Source organism: Octodon degus, unplaced genomic scaffold (assembly GCF_000260255.1).
Source record: "Octodon degus isolate 3935 unplaced genomic scaffold, OctDeg1.0 scaffold00004, whole genome shotgun sequence".
NCBI classification, from domain to species: Eukaryota; Metazoa; Chordata; class Mammalia; order Rodentia; family Octodontidae; genus Octodon; species Octodon degus.
This window is the reverse complement of record NW_004524580.1, coordinates 8,232,403-8,250,272: the sequence shown is the minus strand read 5'-3', so window position 1 is coordinate 8,250,272 and position 17,870 is coordinate 8,232,403. Positions and strand designations below refer to the sequence as shown.

General features: G+C 39.7%; 1 protein-coding gene and 1 pseudogene across 2 annotated transcripts in view; both read left to right on the top strand.

Annotated features, from left to right (window-relative positions):
• Positions 1-1,010, top strand: part of LOC105742301 — a 15,682-nt pseudogene extending 14,672 nt beyond the window's left edge.
• Positions 1-17,870, top strand: part of Lin7a (lin-7 homolog A, crumbs cell polarity complex component) — a 191,864-nt gene that overhangs the window by 156,566 nt on the left and 17,428 nt on the right. The gene's annotated exons all lie outside the window — the stretch shown is intronic.

Below are 17,870 nucleotides of genomic sequence, written 5' to 3'. Positions count from 1 at the left end.
GAATTTCTGTTACTTTAGTGAAATTTCGTATCATTTCTAATTTTTAAAACTATTTTGTTTTATCTTTTAAAAAAATTTAATTAAAAAAATGAAACTTGGATCCAATTTCTGCCTATTATGATCCAAAAACTGGAGCAGTGAAAGAGAATTCATCTTCCAGTGAGGGAAAAATCCAGATGAAGTGAGTTACACTCGAGATAACTTGTTCAATCCACAGGAGATACTATTTCAATGGCTCAGACACAGTTTTTTTGCTTGGGAAGCCATGAGGGAGGATGTGAAGTGGATCTGCAGGCAGATCCTACAGCACTAGAGGTGCTATGAAAGTCCTTTAGAGTAAAAAAAGATTTCAATGAACAGCAGAAAGAGAGCATCTTGGAAAAGCACAGTAGCCAAGAACACCGCCTCCAGCTGAGTTGCTCTTAGCCTAGACTGGAGACTGCGTGGAGTACTGGAGACATCATGTAGTCATTAACGGACAGCAGTGGGCTCTTGCCAGCTGCAAGTATGAGGATGATGTGGAGATCACCAACCACACACACACACACACACACACACACACACACCTGGGGATCCTACTGGAAGGGGGTAAATGGGAATACAAGCGCTGCCACTTGTTCTTCAAGTATTCCTCTAGTGCAGGGGAAGCTAGGAAAGAGATTTTTAATTCATAGGAATGCATTGCAGATGATATAACTGGAGAAGAATCTATGAAAAATCCTCAAACCCTCATGGAAATGCACCAAGAAAAATTAAAAGTGAAGAAAAAGAAAAGAAGCACCAAAAGAGTGGCTCAGAGAATGATGAATAAAAGAAATGAAAAATTCAACAAGGCATCAAATGCCAAGGAAGCCTATCTTCTCCAAGTCAAGGAGATCATGCAGAGTGAGGGAAGGAAGCAACTATATAAAAGTGTATATGAAGCTCAGGAGCTCACTGAAGAGGAAATGGAAGCCTGTAGAATGAAAGGTCAGAGGTCAGATGACCCCATGGCCTTTTCCTTTGGATAGTAGTCATCCAGGACATCTGGAACTGAGGTATTCTTTCTCCTTTGGAATAATTGTAGGGAGAAGCATCCTTGTCTAACTTTATTAAAGCTTTAGAAAACTCAGCAAACAACAAAAATCCCTCTACCCTACCAGCCACACTGTGGTCAGAGGAGCCTCCTGAGAAGATAATATTAAAAGAGACAATCAAAGGAGGGGGAAATGAGCCATACTGATGTCTAAGGAAGAACGTGTCATCCAATGGCAAAGTCTGCAAGGTGCAGAGCATTGGCATGGTGAAAAAACAGCAGGAAGCCAGCAAAACTGGAGTAGAGGACGGGTGCATCTCACTAACTCATCTTTGTTTTATTTTAAATATTTTACTAACTTAAAAAATGAAAAACTGTAATTTCTATTCCATCACAACATGCAAGTGGTAATTTTAAAAGCCTCAGACATTAATCCTTGAAATAAATCAGGCAGCCCCAGGTATAGCAGCAACATTGACACCAAAGGTAACCAAAGGTCGCCTTCAACAGGGCCCTGAGCAAGCATTTGCACCACTCTAAATATGTTACTGAGTTCTTGCTTCAAAAAGTGACTCAACAGCTAAGCATTACTGGGTTCTGGGTTACTTGCCTCTCTCTCTGGAGTTATATTCTAGGTTCTTCTTGGCTTGAACAAAGAATTGAATGAAATGAACAAAACAACAGTGGCAAAACTCGCCTGAGAAAGTAGAGAAGAGTGGGGAAGAAAGTGGCCCTGCAGGGCAAGCTTGGACCTAGTAAAAGAGAAAAAGCAAGATAGAGGAACATTTTGGAAGAAGCAGGGTGGGCTATGGTGAGGAAAGGCCATGATATGAAGGTCTTCTTAGTATTGGTATGTCTTTTATGCTGGCCGAATCTCGAGGAAAGCTGTGAGAATTTCTGCGCACAGCCTGAGAGGCAGTGTGGGTATCCTTTGTCTTAGGCTGATGCTGTCTAGGTCATCCTAGAAATCCTACTGAGTTTTTGCAAGAAGTCCATTGCAGGGCTTTGAGAACTGCTCTGTACAAGGGTCCAGGTTCTTATATGTAAAACAGATCATGCAAACTTGGCCAGCCAGCTTTGGCATGCCCTAATCTCCTATCTCAAATGCATTGGGGCATTGAATTTTCATTCAGTCCATATAAGGTACAGACTATCTCAGTGTTGGAGTTTGATGTATAATTTGCTAACTTCTCTGAATCTAAGCTTCCTCATTACTAAGAGATAATGATAGTGGCCACTTAGTTGGTGTTTTACCATTTAAATGTCATAACAATTTATGAGTGCATAGTAAATACTAAATAAATGTTCTTTTTCATCATTATTACTAGAGTTTATTATTAAGGCAGGAGCCATGGTTAAAATAAATCATTACTTTTTATAATGGAAATTAATAACATACATATGATTTTAAATCACTGATGAACATTATCCATCCATAAAACTTAGATATTCATTCATTTGTTTGGCAAAATGGCATTCTCTAAGTCACCAGTGAAATAAAAACCAAAGATAATATCTCTGATCTCACTTAAAGGTATAAAGAAGAAATAGGTAGGCGAGCATCTCATCTTTGCAATGTGGCCTATTTTATAAATAATGTGAGTATGCAGTTTCATAGGAGACCAAAGCTTAACGTGGAAGTGGGAGGGGTTGCCGGGCGAGGCGGGTGCTCCAGGGGCAGGCAGCTAGGGAAGTGGGCAAGTGAAAGGAGGCCGCAAGGAAGGGGAGAGATACCAGCGCATGGAAGAGGCCAAACACTAGAGAGAGGTGGAAGTCCTTCTGCTTGGGGCCTTGAACATTGTCAGTTATGGCTGAAGAGTGTTTGCCAGACAGATAGCAAAGGGTGAGGCATGCTAGGCTGAAGACCTGCGGTAGTATGTGAGCAAAAGGAGGACACAGATTAATTTTAAACAAAAAAGTAACCTGACCAAATTTGCAGTTTTGAATGACTACTGTAATTGAATTGGGAAGAGTAGTTCAGTAGGGGCCAGAATTAGAGACAGAATGACCAGGCTGGGCAGTCATTTGATTCTTAGGGAGAAAAGGAACAGCTTTCATTATAAATCTGTTATGTAGGGAAGAGTGAGGCTTCTTTGGTACAGTATCATGTTTTGGGAGAGCAGGGAGGGCAGGATCAATAGATATGGCACTAAAAAGGAACATAAAGCCAACTCATTTCATTTTCAGAAAAACTTCTGGGTCAACTGATTTATAACTCTCTCTGGGGTCTCACATTTTTCAAGATTGAAAACTTGAATTGTTTTCAAATTGAAAAACAGTTTTTCACTTTAGGAGCCATGAGATGAAAAGCAAAAATTTAAACAAAATGTATTTTGTAATCCTTCCTTACCATTTCTCACTCAAACATTATTCCCCGAAAACATGGATTTATAGCCAACACAGAAATATGAATGATCTTTTGGGCCACAGAACTAATATGCTGGTACAAGTAAGTAAAAAACTGAGAAGAAGAGAGCAGGAAAAAACACTTGAATTTGGCAAATTAATGTCACCAGGAGAAAAAAAAGCCAGTTGTGACTGTGCAAACAGAAACTCACTGCATTTCATTATAATCGGCATTTAGAAAATCCCACAGACCACGGTTCTATATCCCCAATTCTGAGGCAACTCAGCTAAAATCCCTTCATTTTATCTGAATTATTGAGACAATGAAGATGGTAATTTTTTTCTTTTGGTTCTGTCTACTTCAAAGCAATACCTCAAGACATTTTCAAACAAAATTAATCCATTTCTACCTTCTTTGACTTATTATACCATGACTTACCCTCTCATTTTTCTCCCATTAATAATTTTAATGTACAAAAAATATTAATGTACATATAGTAAGTGTGTAATAAATACATGACATGAATCTGTATAAAATTTTCAAGTAGTTGAATTGGAAAGACTGAAATTAAATAAAAAATAAGTCCCTCTAACCATTTGGTTGGCCCATATGAAGTCTTTCTCCCCTCATGAAGAAATGCCATCATGATGGATATTCATCAGAACACACCTCCTCGCCTTTCCAGTACACACACATACAATTATGTACTTATTCATGTATAGTGAAATATAAATATATGAGTCACTGGAGGGCTATGACTGAGAAGTCAGGATCTTAGTTGTAGTCCTGGAAAATTAGTTTTTTCATAGCTCAACATCCTCATTTACACAAAGCGAATGATAACATTACCTACTTCACAAAGCTCTTATGAACAGTAACTATTTTAATACATTTGAAGCCCTCAGAATAGAACCTAATAGTGAACACTCAGTGACTGTTGACTATCATTGTAATATGAAAACCTTCAAGTACACTAATATTTTCATGTGTACTTATTCTGTGATTAGGTTTCTTGTTTAGAACTGCGACTTTAAAATCTTGGTTTTGTTAGCTGATTAGGGTGAAATTTGCTTATAATCTCAGCTGTCTGGAAGGCTGAGGTAGGGGGATCACAAATTCAAGCTGAGTCTGGGTGAGTTAGAAATTCAATGAGACCCCATCTCAAAAACAATGGAAATATTGAGAATGTAGCTAAGTGAGAAGGCCCTGAGTTCAATACCCAGGAGCTACACACACACACAAGAAAGCAAAAGAAAAGTGAAACAAAGGGGAGGGGAGGGGAGGGAAGGGGGTGGGGCAGGGCAAAGTGAGAAAAGAAAAAAACATTTGGCTCATCAGTACATATTTTCCTTAATCTGCTATGTAATATTCTATAGTATGTTTGTACTTTCAATTGATGGGCATTTATTTTTTGACCCAGTTGGGTTTTTGTCCTGTTTGTATCTATTGGGAGAGCACTGCTTAAATAAAACTCTTCATTTATATGAATGACTTTTTTCTAGTTTGAATCTTGATACTCAGGAAGCCAGGTTAAGACAATATAGAAATACTTCCTTTCAATAGTTACTTCCAACTTGACCTCCAAAGAGCCTACACTAATTTTTACTTTCATACTGTATGATGATATAAATTTCACCAAATTCTGGGCAACATATTATCATTTTTCTGTTATCAGATGAATCATTTTTGTCCCATTCTGAGATCTGATCTCCTGCTCCCTAAGAATGACATTCACAACCTTTAGCTGCAAACTATGGGAAGGACCCAATCAGATGAAATTCCAGCAGGAATGAACTTGACATGTGCTACAAAAAAATGAATCCTGAGTAGTGTGAATATGGGGAAGTCTTGGAAAGGAAGTGAGAGGCTAGCTGAGCAGAGGAAGTGAGAATCTTTACAGGCTATTATAAGGTGTTTGCCTTTTATTTTGAGCAGAAAGTGCAGAAAGAAAATGCTATTTCGGTTGAACTTCAGTGATGGTTGGGAGTTACTAAGCGGAGGGTAGAAAGGACACTGTAAGCTAAGGAAATAAAGCTGAGGTTATGGAAGCTTAAAAATGCATTGTAGAGGAATAAATATGTGTTGTTTCTTTATAGAACATTAATATTGGGAAACAGTTGGACTTGGACTTCTCTATTCCTGAAAGAGCTCTACATGTTCAGATATTTTAATTTTCATCCCTAGAAAATTGAAAGATGTCCATGGGGTAAGGGTACCCATATTCATTGAACACATGCTACAGACCATGGTTAATACTGTACATGGGTAGTTCATTAAATCCTAAATGACCTCTTAAAGTAGATGTTATTAACACTATTTTGCATATGTGCAAACTGAGGGAAACAAATGACCTTTAGGAAAGTTGTAGTCTTTGGGCATCAGCTTCAAATCCAGTGCTGTCCATATTAGTATACAAACAGTGGGTGAGTATGTGCACTATACTAGGTATTGGGTAGGTAAAGCTGCAAGAACTCTACCCTCCAAGGCTGTCTCCCAAAGCTGGGCTACAGGTTTAAGCAAAGGTATCCAGAGACCAAGTGACTCAAGTGGGAGCCTGGAGAAGAGTGTAGACCAGAGAGAGCCTGGGGGGGGCATTTTAATTAATATTATTGGAAATAAGTGTCATTAGAAATAAAGATCAGAGAATAAATACAATGGAAAGTAACATCAACCGTTTGTATGGTTAATTTAGACATAGATTGAGGAAAGAGTTAAAGATGTCCCTAGGGTATCAAGCTCAGGTGGCTACATGACAAGTGATAGAACTCCAGAGGATGGCAGAAAGAATCCTTGGAAGTTTGAGCCAGTTAGACTATTTTAAAAAAGCAAAACACCCTTACTATAAATTCCTGGTGACAAATGCAAGAAATATTCTGCATGTACTTGGAAAAGACATTTATATGTAGAGCTGAAAGATGTAACAGTAACACTAAAATATTCTGGAGTTTAAATTTTCATATCTTCTCCTGCAAGAAGGCAGCTGCAATGTTGAATCTCTACAATTAAATTATATATTATTGCTGTTATAAAGTTTTTTTCTTAGTGGCACACAGTGACATAAATGTCCATACTGTTCTAGACTTCACAAGAAACCCACTTGACTATCCCAGGCCCAGACAGCTTCTGCTTAGATTTGCTGTGCTTTTCCCTTGCAGTTTATATTAGTTGGTTGGGATTCTAGAGTCCTAGAACAATTACACATTAAAGAATATTGGGCTGGAGAGATAGGTCAGCGGACTAAAGTGCCTGCTTGGGCAAGCGCAAGGACAAGGATTCAATCCGTGCCTGCATGTCTCCTCGGCCCTACTCCCGGGGCATGCTGGCCACCAAGTCTGGGCATGGTGGCACAGACCTTTAATCCCAGCATTGGGGAAGCTGAAAGCAGGAGGATCACTATGAGTCCCAGGAGGATCACTACAAGTCTGAGCTGCATAGTGAGACCCTGTATGAAATACATAAATTTTTTTTTTAATTTAAAAAATAAAAAGATATCTTTTGAAGGGTGTACTGGAAACTCTCAGAAATCTATTTTGTTTTGTTTGTTTTTTTCTTCTGATGCCCTCTAGAAACCCATCAACTCTGTATTACTAGCAGAGTAAGAATCTGAGGAAAAAAAGAAAATGGAACTACTTGGTTGGCAGGATCCTGCATGTTACTGTCATACAGTAACATGTCATCACAGAAGAAGAGACAGAGTGGTTTACACCTTATTTAGGTTAGCAGGGTTTTCTAGGTTGTAGAATCCCTCATAGAATCCTCCTAATTCAGACTTGTCTCCACTCCACACCCTGCAGTACAAAGAGGAGGGTAAGCCCTGGTATTGAGGATCCTAGCTGATGTGTACTATACAGGCATGTACCACCACTTCCTCAGAATTTGCCAGCCCATCTCTGCATCTGAGCACTCCTTCTAATCTAGCAAAGCCATTGAAGGCCGGTTAAGATTGTCCTGGAGATTTTCCTGAGGCCAAAAATCAAACCCACTGGACTCAATCCACATTTAGCATCTTGGCAGAATTCATGAGTGAACAAAACTGATCTGAGTGCCCCGAAATTTATTTTTCAGATCTTTCTCTTAATTCCTACTTTCTGTCCCATCCTCATGCTGCCCTGTGGTGTTCAGTGGCTCATTCTCTCTGAAAATCCACTTCCTCTCATATCCACTGAAAAACCAAAGTCCTCAAGGACTATTAATTAAACAAAAACCATCCTTTAAATGTCATTTACCCGGCAAAACCAGCAACTCTTCCATCTTCACAGCAACTTTCTAGGTCTTAAGATGTGACCACCAATCTCCCCTTACCTAGGACTAAGGCATTTTCTGGGACATTTGGTTCTAAAACCTGGCTGGTCCTAATGTGGGAACTGACGCACAAAGAGAAGATGCTTTGTAAAAGTGACAGGGATTAATTACAGGTCATCCAAGCTCACCGTGATCTCACTCCTTGACTTTTCTCTTCTATTGCCCTGGTTCTGCTGAGGGGGTGGGAGTTTGATTAAGAAGTAAGGCCAGATTTCAGTGTCTGAGATGTATTTTTGTTTTTACTTGGAGCTGCATTAGTGCTGAGTATGGAGGAGACAAATGCAACTGAAAAGCACATATCAAAATTGGGCATCATGTGAGATTGGGAGCATTTGTAAGAGGTGCCTTGAGGTTCTGTGTCAGTGTCAGGCACTGGGTGTGCAGGAGTGGGAGCAGCCTGCACCTCAGAAACACAGATCGCTGTGAGTCATTGTGGGGAAGGGTTCCCTGTAATCTCAGCCTACCCCTCCAAAATGAGCACACTGAATTAAGTATCTCATTTCCTATGTAAATTTCTTTCTCTTTTTTTTCCATAATTTTATTGAGAAGCAAATAGCAATGAGACAGTTTTAAATAAAATTAGTAGGACAGTTTCAATAATTATCACATTGCATGCTGTCTTCCTAGTGGTTATTTGTTGTACAAGATGCAGACATGATATCCTATTTAGAAACACTATTAGAACAAATCCCTCTATTCATTGAACTAAGAGAATGTAGCTTTATATCTATCCTAACCATTTTGAATACACAGATAAAAAATGGTCATTCATCTGTATCCCCTTTTTTGGTTTAGTTCTGTCATTTAAATATTTTAGGTGTGTGAACTCAGCAAAATATTCCAAAATAGTCTAGTAGTCCATAACAGTATTGGGTATTCCACATGACTAGCAATGTTGGAAGCTGTTGACCTGAGTCCCTTACAGCTCATCATAGCAATATGGTTTTACTTCTTATACTTCGTTTTTATACTTTTCTGCTGGATGGTTAAGACCAAGATAAATCAAGACTTATGTAACAAGAATTGAAGCTTTTGTATCTGGTAAGGTCAGTCAAATCCACTCAGGATTTATCCTGAAACCCTGTACCACAGTTTGTAGATCCTATGTCAGTGTCAGCCATGTGGATGAGTCACGGCCATTACTTGACCAATTTGCTCTCTGTAAAAGCCTGAGAAAAAGCTTTCTCTCCATGTGACTCTCCTTAGGCACTCTCTACATCACTGATCACTTTCCTCTTTGGCCCTATAATCTCCTTGATCAGAAAACTTGGGAAACAACTGAGTTACATGATATTACAGATCAGGTTCTCATATGTCCTGAGTATTAATTGACCTTGAAAGCCTAGGGCCAAAATGTTGGCTGTACTTAAGGCTCTCATTTTTCTCTAATATTTGGTCTGCAAACTTAGATTGTTAACCCTCCAAAAGAGAAGCTTATTGTTATTACTGTACAACCTTGGCTATTAAACTTAACCTCACTATCTGTCTGAATATCAAACAGATTAGGCATAACATAGAACAGGTATTTTTCATCAAGTACTGATATGATAAACTTTAAGTTCCTACAGAATATGACGAAAAAATATATTTAAAAATAAGAATAAAAAATTATATATGTTTACACATAAGTTGAGAAATCTAACCATATGCAGCATTGTAGCAGGACAGTTCCACAACACTCCTTTTCCTGTCTCCTGACTTCATTCACCACCCACTTCCTTTTCAAATAGTCATCTACCCGAGAGACAAAATGGCAGCAACCAGCACGTCATGACAAGCAGCCCGTATTCAGAAGACCAGAATGACGGCGCTCCAAGCATGAACCTACTATTACAAATTGCCATCTTCAGTGCAGTTGCTTAGTTCACAGGTATCAGCATATATAGTTAGTCAGGGTAAGAATCCTTCCAATTAACTACTAGATTCTAAAATCTTTGGAAGATTCTCAGGCGCATTGCCTTACCCATCTTGTACATATAACTGTATGGCTTGCCTCTGTCATGTTTCCTAGCTCTTCTTGCTCTGTCTTCATTGTCTAGTCCTCAAGTTCTTTCTTTCCTTTTAATTGTGTTATACCTTCCTATTTGTATTTCTTCTTTTGAGTTCTTATACTAGGGAGAATATCCGATATTTATACATGTGTGTCTTTTATTTCACTTATGAGTATATATTCAAAACACTCACTGGCCTGGGCTAGGACTGGATCTGGGGATCTTGAGAATGAGGCAGAAGTTCTCATTGGCAGGAGTGTGGTGGGGTGGCCTGCGGAGTGGTAGGGGTGTCCGAAGAGCATGGAAGAGTTTCTCACTCATGCTGAGTTCCTGGGTTTGGACCGGACACATCCTGAGGAAGCAGGGTTGTCAGAAGCTCTCCCACACAGTCAGCAGGCCTGGGTTAGGGATGGGTCTGGGGGTCTGGAGAACACGGCAGTTCTCACTCAACAGGCATGTGGGGGCTGGGGAGGGGAATGCAGAATAGTGGGGGTGGTCCCAAGGGTGCCCAAGAGGGTCTCAGTCACGTGGTGTGTTCACGTTTGGACTGGACAGTTCCCGCGGGCACAGGGTAGCCGAAAGCTCTCCCACACACTCCTAAGTAAATTTTTTTCTAGGCAATTTTGTTCTGTTTTCAAAGATCTAAAGCCCAAGTTTGTGCTCTTGAAGATGAATGTATGTATTCACACACATTTATGTGGTGAGGTAGTTAGGTGTTTGGTGTTCATCCCATCTCCCATCAGGAAGATTTCTTCTTCCTTGGATGATGGAATGTCAAGGCCGAGCAGAGTTGCTATAAAGTGGGATGCAGTAGGTATGTTTGTTTCCAACTTTAGTCCCCAGATCTGAAAGATAAGCTGAGATCAATCAAGTGTTAGAATTGTAAATATCTGGTCCTTGTTGTATTCTGAAGCTTTTGTTTATTTTAAGTTTTCTGTCCACTAGACATACTGCTAGTATACTGTATTCCCTACCTTGATTGTTCAAAAATTTTCTCTAAACTTGTTCTAAAATTGTTCTAAAATTTCCTCAAATCCCCTCACATTGTATAGGTTCCTATGGAGTGGATCTCCTACACACCAGCTATTTTCCTAACAACAGTGTTATACAGAGATGGGGCTGAGAGGAATAGCTCTTCCTGCATACCTAATGATCATTGTAATTAACATATCAATTGTATGTATGGAAATGATGCTGCTAAATTGCCTGTAGGTGATTTAAAGCAATGGATTCACACCTAAGTAGTTTAAAAAGTATTTCCAGCAAGCCCCAACAACTATTAATTTATTTGATAAAGTTTTGTTTCCTATGTACAATAAAAGGAAATTTCTGCTTGTTCTAAAGGTACAGTAATACCTTGTTGCTCCTCTTTGTCCTTAAAGATCTGAAGTTCCAGGGCAAGATCATCACAAAGGAAATGCTGTAACGAAGATCTAATATTTCTTGGACTATCTCATAAGGGTAGAGCACATTTCCAAATGCTCTGTGTAGGCTAAATTTAGTGTTCATAATGAGTCCTCTATGATACCGTTTTTATACCTGAGAAAATTGAAGCTTGGATATATTAAGCAGTTTCTCTAGGTTTACAAACCTAAAAAGTGAAAAGCTTAAATTAAAAAAATAGGTATTGATCAGATATAGAGATAAAGACAGAGACAGAAAATTAGAGATAGAGATAGAAATGATGCCTAGATAAATGTTTTATTCTTTGCCTAAGTATATATTGAGCACATAATAAGTGGTGGTACAGACACTGCTAAATAGGATTCACCCTGCCCTTGAACAATTTAGTGGCAGCAGGATGATAGAAACTGAGAAATTGGGGTATACTGAGATAGACATTAGAATTTAGACAAGAACAAGAGTACTCTGGGAGACATTAACATACTGTCTCTAAGGGATAAACATGATACTTTTAATGCACTTGCTGCTTAAGCAAAAGATAATACAGTCAGAACTGGCAAATTAGCATATTTGAAACAAGGGAAGGATCAAAGAATCACAACCTTACTTTCTGATTATATACTGTAGCTTGTTGAGAGATACTCACTTTATAATTAAATACCAACTCAAAATAGCTTCTTTATTTTTTTGTGACCAAAACTGCTGAGTATAGAACTACACTAAGATAAAACGATAAGATCTGCTTCTTGTAACCAACACTTTTCCTGAAGTAACAGAACAGAGGCATGTTGAAAAGGCATTCACTGTTTGGGTTGGTGACACTCTAGTTTTGGGGTTGCCTAAACAGAAGATTTACACATTAGTGACTTTTGGATCAGAGTTTTATACATATTCCTAGTTTATATTATTGCAGCAATAATATGGTAAATCTAGGAACAGCCTAGGTCTCTATATTTAAAAAGTTCTCCAGTTGAATTTTGTGTACATCCAACTTTCAAAACTACTGGTATGTCAAAAGATTTTGTAAATGAGGAAGCTACCTATATGATATATAATTTTTTTCTGATTATTTCATTTTAGGCAATGTATTATATTTCTGGGAATGAGCAGATCTCAATTCAGAGAAATGTTTTCTGCATTCATCTTGGGGACCAAGAACAAAATTCTGAATCTGTTTTCTTAACCTTTCTTATATATTTATTGCAGTATTATATATAATGTACATAAAACCCCCTCTTGGGCCAGCAAGATAACTGAGTAGACTAAGAACCTGCTCAGGCAAGTACAGGGACCAGGGTTTGATCACCGGCACCAAGTGCTGTGCCAGCCCCACCCATGGGCTCACTGAGCCAGGCACCAAGACCAGGTGTGGTGGCGCACACCTGTAATCCCAGTAATGGGGAAGCAGAAAACAGGAGGATCACTATGACTCTGAGCTGTGTAACAAGAACCTGTACCAAATATATATAAAAAAAGTATTCTATAAAAAGTTTAAAACATTCATAGCCACATAAATGAGTCCATACACACCTTTCACATCACACAAAAAAATGGCCTGCTCTGGGCTCTATCTCTGGATCAGTTAACCTAAAAAAATGGTATGAGGTTATTGAAAGTGCAGTCATTAATCGAGTTCTAATCTCATCCTGAAACTAACAAATGAATTAGAATTGCTTACATCCCAGCCACTCCTAATCTCAGCTTCATTATGAATTAAGACACAAGAAGAAAAATGAGATTATTTTTAAGGGTTTTTTCAGGTATAATATTCTGAGTTTCTGAGCTGCTTAACTGCACCAAGATGCAACCTAATACCTGACATCATGTACTTAATGATAAGAAAATCTGGACCTTACTCTAAAGGAATGACTGCTGTCCCTTAGCAGCCTATGCATAAGCCTGGACGTTAGTGTACCTAGAATAACTAAAGGCCATAGTTGTATCTTAGTTGTTATCTCAACTACTTTTTTCTCATTGCTGGGACAAAATACCCAACATCCAAAATTAAGGAAAGAAAGGTTCATTTAGCGCCCAGTTTGTGGAAGTTTCAATCCATACTCGACTGGCTCCAAGGCAGAGCAGCACAGAGCAGAGGGCAGCAGTTCATGGCTGTAGAAAACAGCACAGAGCAAAGGGAGGAACAGCAGGTACAGCAACTAGCAAGCCTCTCTCCCCTCCTTATGTTGTCTTCAGGCTATTCACCCAAGCAAGTGTAGCACTCACACTCCCAACATTAGAGCATGAATTAATCATAAACCCTAGAGGCCTGCCCCAAAGACTGCTTAAGACTTTGTGGGACAACTAGACACCATAACATTCTGCCCCTGCCCACCCCCAAATGGCCAGATGTGACCATGCACCTCTTTATGTAAAAGGCATTTTAGTCTATCTCTAAGAGTTGCCAAAGTCCTAAAAGTTTCAGCATTGCTGAAAAATCCAATTTTCCGTCTCCTCCAAGGTCTAAGGCAAACTCTTAGCTGTGAGCCCCTGTACAAATGAAAAATTAAACACTTTAACCTTCAATGGCACAAGAAAAAACATTACCATTCCAAAACGTACAAACAGCAGGATACAAAGCATTGGGAACAAAGCAAGTCCAAAGTCCAGAAGGGCTAACATCAAGTCCTATAGTTCCATGTGGAATGTCCAAAGCAATCTATGGCAAATTGTGAGGTCCGTATGGCTCCACCTCTGTGGCAATTTTAGTGGTAGCTCCCATGGCTTCCCTCTTAGGCCTGTCTTCCTCCCTCCTTGCAACTTTCCTTAGATGATGTGTGTTTTTGACTTTAAACTTCTGGGGTTTCTACTGCATGTTAAGCTTTTCACTCTCTGCTTTACACATTACCCTCTCAGAGGCACACTGCCTGGCCTCCCAGGCCTTCTGAAATCTAGGTGGAAGCTTTCAAAATTCTTGCATTCTGCATGTGCCTAAAACCAGTGCCCCATGGATGATGCCAAGGTCTACTGCCAGCTGGAGCAGTTGCCAGGTTTTCTTCTCTCTTGGCTGTAGGGGTCAAGTGCCTGGATTGCTCATCAATCCAAGGAAAAAATTCTCTATAGAACACCATCACTTTGGAACCTGATGTGGCCACCACCACCATTCTGGAACAAGGCACTTTGTGGTTTTTTCCTCAAAACAAAGTCTTTCACTTTTGCAATTATGAGGCTGCAAAGGGTAGAGACTTGCTGCTGCTTGTGATGCCCTGAGGCCATCTTGTTTATTCTCTTGTTCTGTTTTGGCAATGGAGACTCAGCTCTATCTTTGTAGTCCACAGCTTTATTGGTGCTTTATTTATTTGCCAAACTCACAACATTTTAAATCATCCTGCTGGTCTCTTTGCTCTCGATTATCAACATAAATCCTACTGAATACCTCCAACAGTGCCATGCCACTGCCTCAACATTTGACCGTCTTGAAATTTCTTCTGCCAGCTTAATCAATATGCTATGTTTAATCTCAGTCTCAGGCAATGTCTCTGAACATAAGCTAAATGCAGATAAACTTTCTGCCAATCCATAGCACGCATGAACTAGAATCTTACAACCAATGCAGTCCTTTTTCCCAGCCGAAACCTCCCCAGACTGGTCTTTACAGGCATGATTTCTATCAGTATTCTGGTCTTCTGAATTCTAGCGAGAATCTTCCATACAGGACAGCTGAAGACATTCCAGTGCTTCCCTTTCAGGCAACATCTCGGAGCCTTTTCTATCTCTGTATCAGTTAAGATTTTACTAGAGGAACAGATATAAAACAAGACATACAAATGTATAAGAAATTATAAGACTGGCTTATGATGGTCAGTCACAGAGTCAGATGTAGAAGAATGCAAAGGGTGTATGCATATTGAAGACTGAAGGATTTAGTCCCAGGTCTGCAGCTCACTGCAGCATTCCTATGCAAGGCTGTATCAGGAGGCCAATGGGTCTGATGGGAGGCTGATGAGTCTACACTATAAGGCTGAAAGATCCAAGGAGGAGGCTGAAGAGTCTGTGCTAGATGCCAGGAGATGATGTCCAAGCTAACTGTGAAGACTGAAGCGCCTCTGAGGAACTGTAATGCTCCATTCTTCCTCAGTTTTCTTTTATTTATTTTAAGTGGTAAGTACCTCATTCATGTGACTGATATCACTAATATGCACAGCATGTCAAATCCACCACCTCAGCAGTCTGACAGAGAAAAGATTAAAGAAGCTGATGTTGCTAAATGTGTTACTCAAATTAATAATTCATGATCAACAGAGTCCGATGAGGTAGAAAAGCTCTAAACTCTAAGCTGTCGATAAACAAAGGGCAGGTGGCAAGTTATAGCCTATCTCAGTCTAAAATGTGTTAGAAAACTAGGACAGTAAATGCAGAACTTGTAAAGGATAATCCATTACCATGTGATAATGATGAAATATTTCGTGCCAATAAGAGGTCGTGTCACAATTTTAAGGCATAGCATAAGTACATACAGTGAAGCAGCCAGGGCTGGTAAATGGGCTGCTGAAAATTACATACATCACTTCAAAACAGTGATGCATAGAAATAGCTTTTCTTCTCGTCAAGTTTTCAACTGTGATGAGACAGACCTTTCCTGAAAATACCCATGAGAACATGCATTTTAGCTAGAAAGAGAAGAAAATGAATTCTAGGCTAACCTTATTAGGCTGTATGCCAATGCCATCAGTGATCTCAAGATAAAGCCTGTCTTGGTTTATTACTGTGAGACTCCGAGAGTATTTGGAAAACATAAAGTCATGAAGATTAGGGTAGGGGTTATGTGGCTATCTAGTGAAAAGGTACTTTCTATGTACTTTTTCTTGAGTGGATCAGGGAGGCTTTCTCTCCTACACTTAAAAGCTATCTATTGGACAGAGGTTTACAACCATTCAAGGTTCTTGTCCTCATAGACAGTGCCCCTGCTTACCCATGAGATTTGGAAGAATTGGCTGAAGAATTCAAATGGATCTCCATTGAGTTCCTCCCATATAGTGCAACTCCTCAACTGTAGCCTGTAGACCAGCAAGTTACAGTATAGCTAACTTTAGGAAACTACGTATCAAAGAACTCTCCCTGGAATGCTTCCAGATGGTTTCAGATACAGACTTAATCCTTAAGAGCTCTGGAAGGAACATTAAAATACCCACTGAGAGCTTCCTGAAAGAAAGTGTGACCTAAAACTGTATAGGAAAGGAAAGGAAGTGTAAAGCCTGTGTAAAGGCACCTGAACCTTCAGTGGGCCCTGTGACTGATGAGTTTGTCACTGTAGCAGAGTCCATGGACTTAAAGATAGACAGTGGTGATGCGGAGTTTGTGGAAGAACACACAGAACTATCTGTAGAGGAACTTCAGCAACTTCTGCATGAGCCACAGAGAATGACAGCTGAGGAGTTTTCTGAAGAGCAGGAGAAATATCAACAATTGCTACGGCAGAGTTCTACTGAAATAAAGGAAATCCTGAAAAATGGCAGAGCTACAAACATTTGTAGAGAAGATGAAACAGAAAAAATCTAATCATTGTGTTCATTTGCATGATGACATTGTTATGTTATGCTACAGAATAGTGTTAAAGAAAAAGCAGAAACAGACAACCTTGGACCAGATTTTAGTTCTGAAATGGTTGAGACCTCGTGAGCCAAAAGCGGGACATAGTTGGATACAGACAAGAAAAGACCCCAGCGAACCAGGTTCCTGGTTTTCTTATGGAAGGGGACTCACCTTCCAAACAATAACCACCTTTCCCTCTATCCTCTTTTCCTGCGAAGATATCAACTTGAATAGTGAGTACAGTATGGAATTTTTTTTTGTAAAACAGGCTCATTTTATAACTTTTTGGTGAATAGACTATGAAATTTATTGGTGTTTCTGGTCAGTTATGAACATATATATGATAGCTTAATCAGCAGTAACTTGCAACAGATAAATTAGATCATCATGATTCTAGATGTGGCAGACCCACTTGCTTGTTTCTAACAGCATAAAAAGAAAACTGAGGGGAAGATGGTATGTTGTGGATTCTGTTGGAGAGGCTTGTCACACTGGTTTGCCTGATATGATGCTATTCTCAGCAATGGAGGGACTGGGTCCGCACTGTCACTGAGGATGGCTTTGATTCTCTTTAAGACAGCTCTATATCTTACCTTGGCTCAAGTGCAGTCCTCTCAGCCTGGTGGCACAGATCCTTCATCCCACTGGCACAGACTTTCTAACATCTACCACTGGCCTTTGGGCCTTCCCAGTGTAGATCCTTGATACAGACTTGCGTGAGACATTGTCATGAGCTTTAGTTCTTTAGCGGGACTTATAGTGGACATTGGCGTGGAACCTAGACCCTGAGCTCCATGTATTCTTTGGGTCTCTAGTGTGTGGGTACTCTTATTCTTCTGCATTTGACTTCTGGGGTGAATATTGTAAAACAATCCTATAAGTCATGTGTGTCCTATATTAAATATAGTCCCTTGTAAATCCTGACTGCAACATTTTATGACCCTTCTGTATTGTGAAATTGTTAGTTAATGACTGCTTTGGGAGGTTCAGAATGCATTATGGGTATTTCTAGTACTTCTTATAAGAAAAATAATATTGACTTAAAACCTACTGAATTACAAGCATCCCTTGAAAATGCACTTACTTTATAAGTCAAGAATCCACTGTATAGGGCTGGCTAAATAGCTCAGCAGTTTAAAGCACCTGCAAGCAGGCACAGGGGCCAGGGGTTCAATCCTAGGGCCTGCTGTGCTGGCCCTGCCCCTGGGCTGTGCTGAGATGGCAATTAAGACTGGGCATGGTGGCGTGCACCTATAATCCCAGCTCTTGGGTGGCTGCAAAC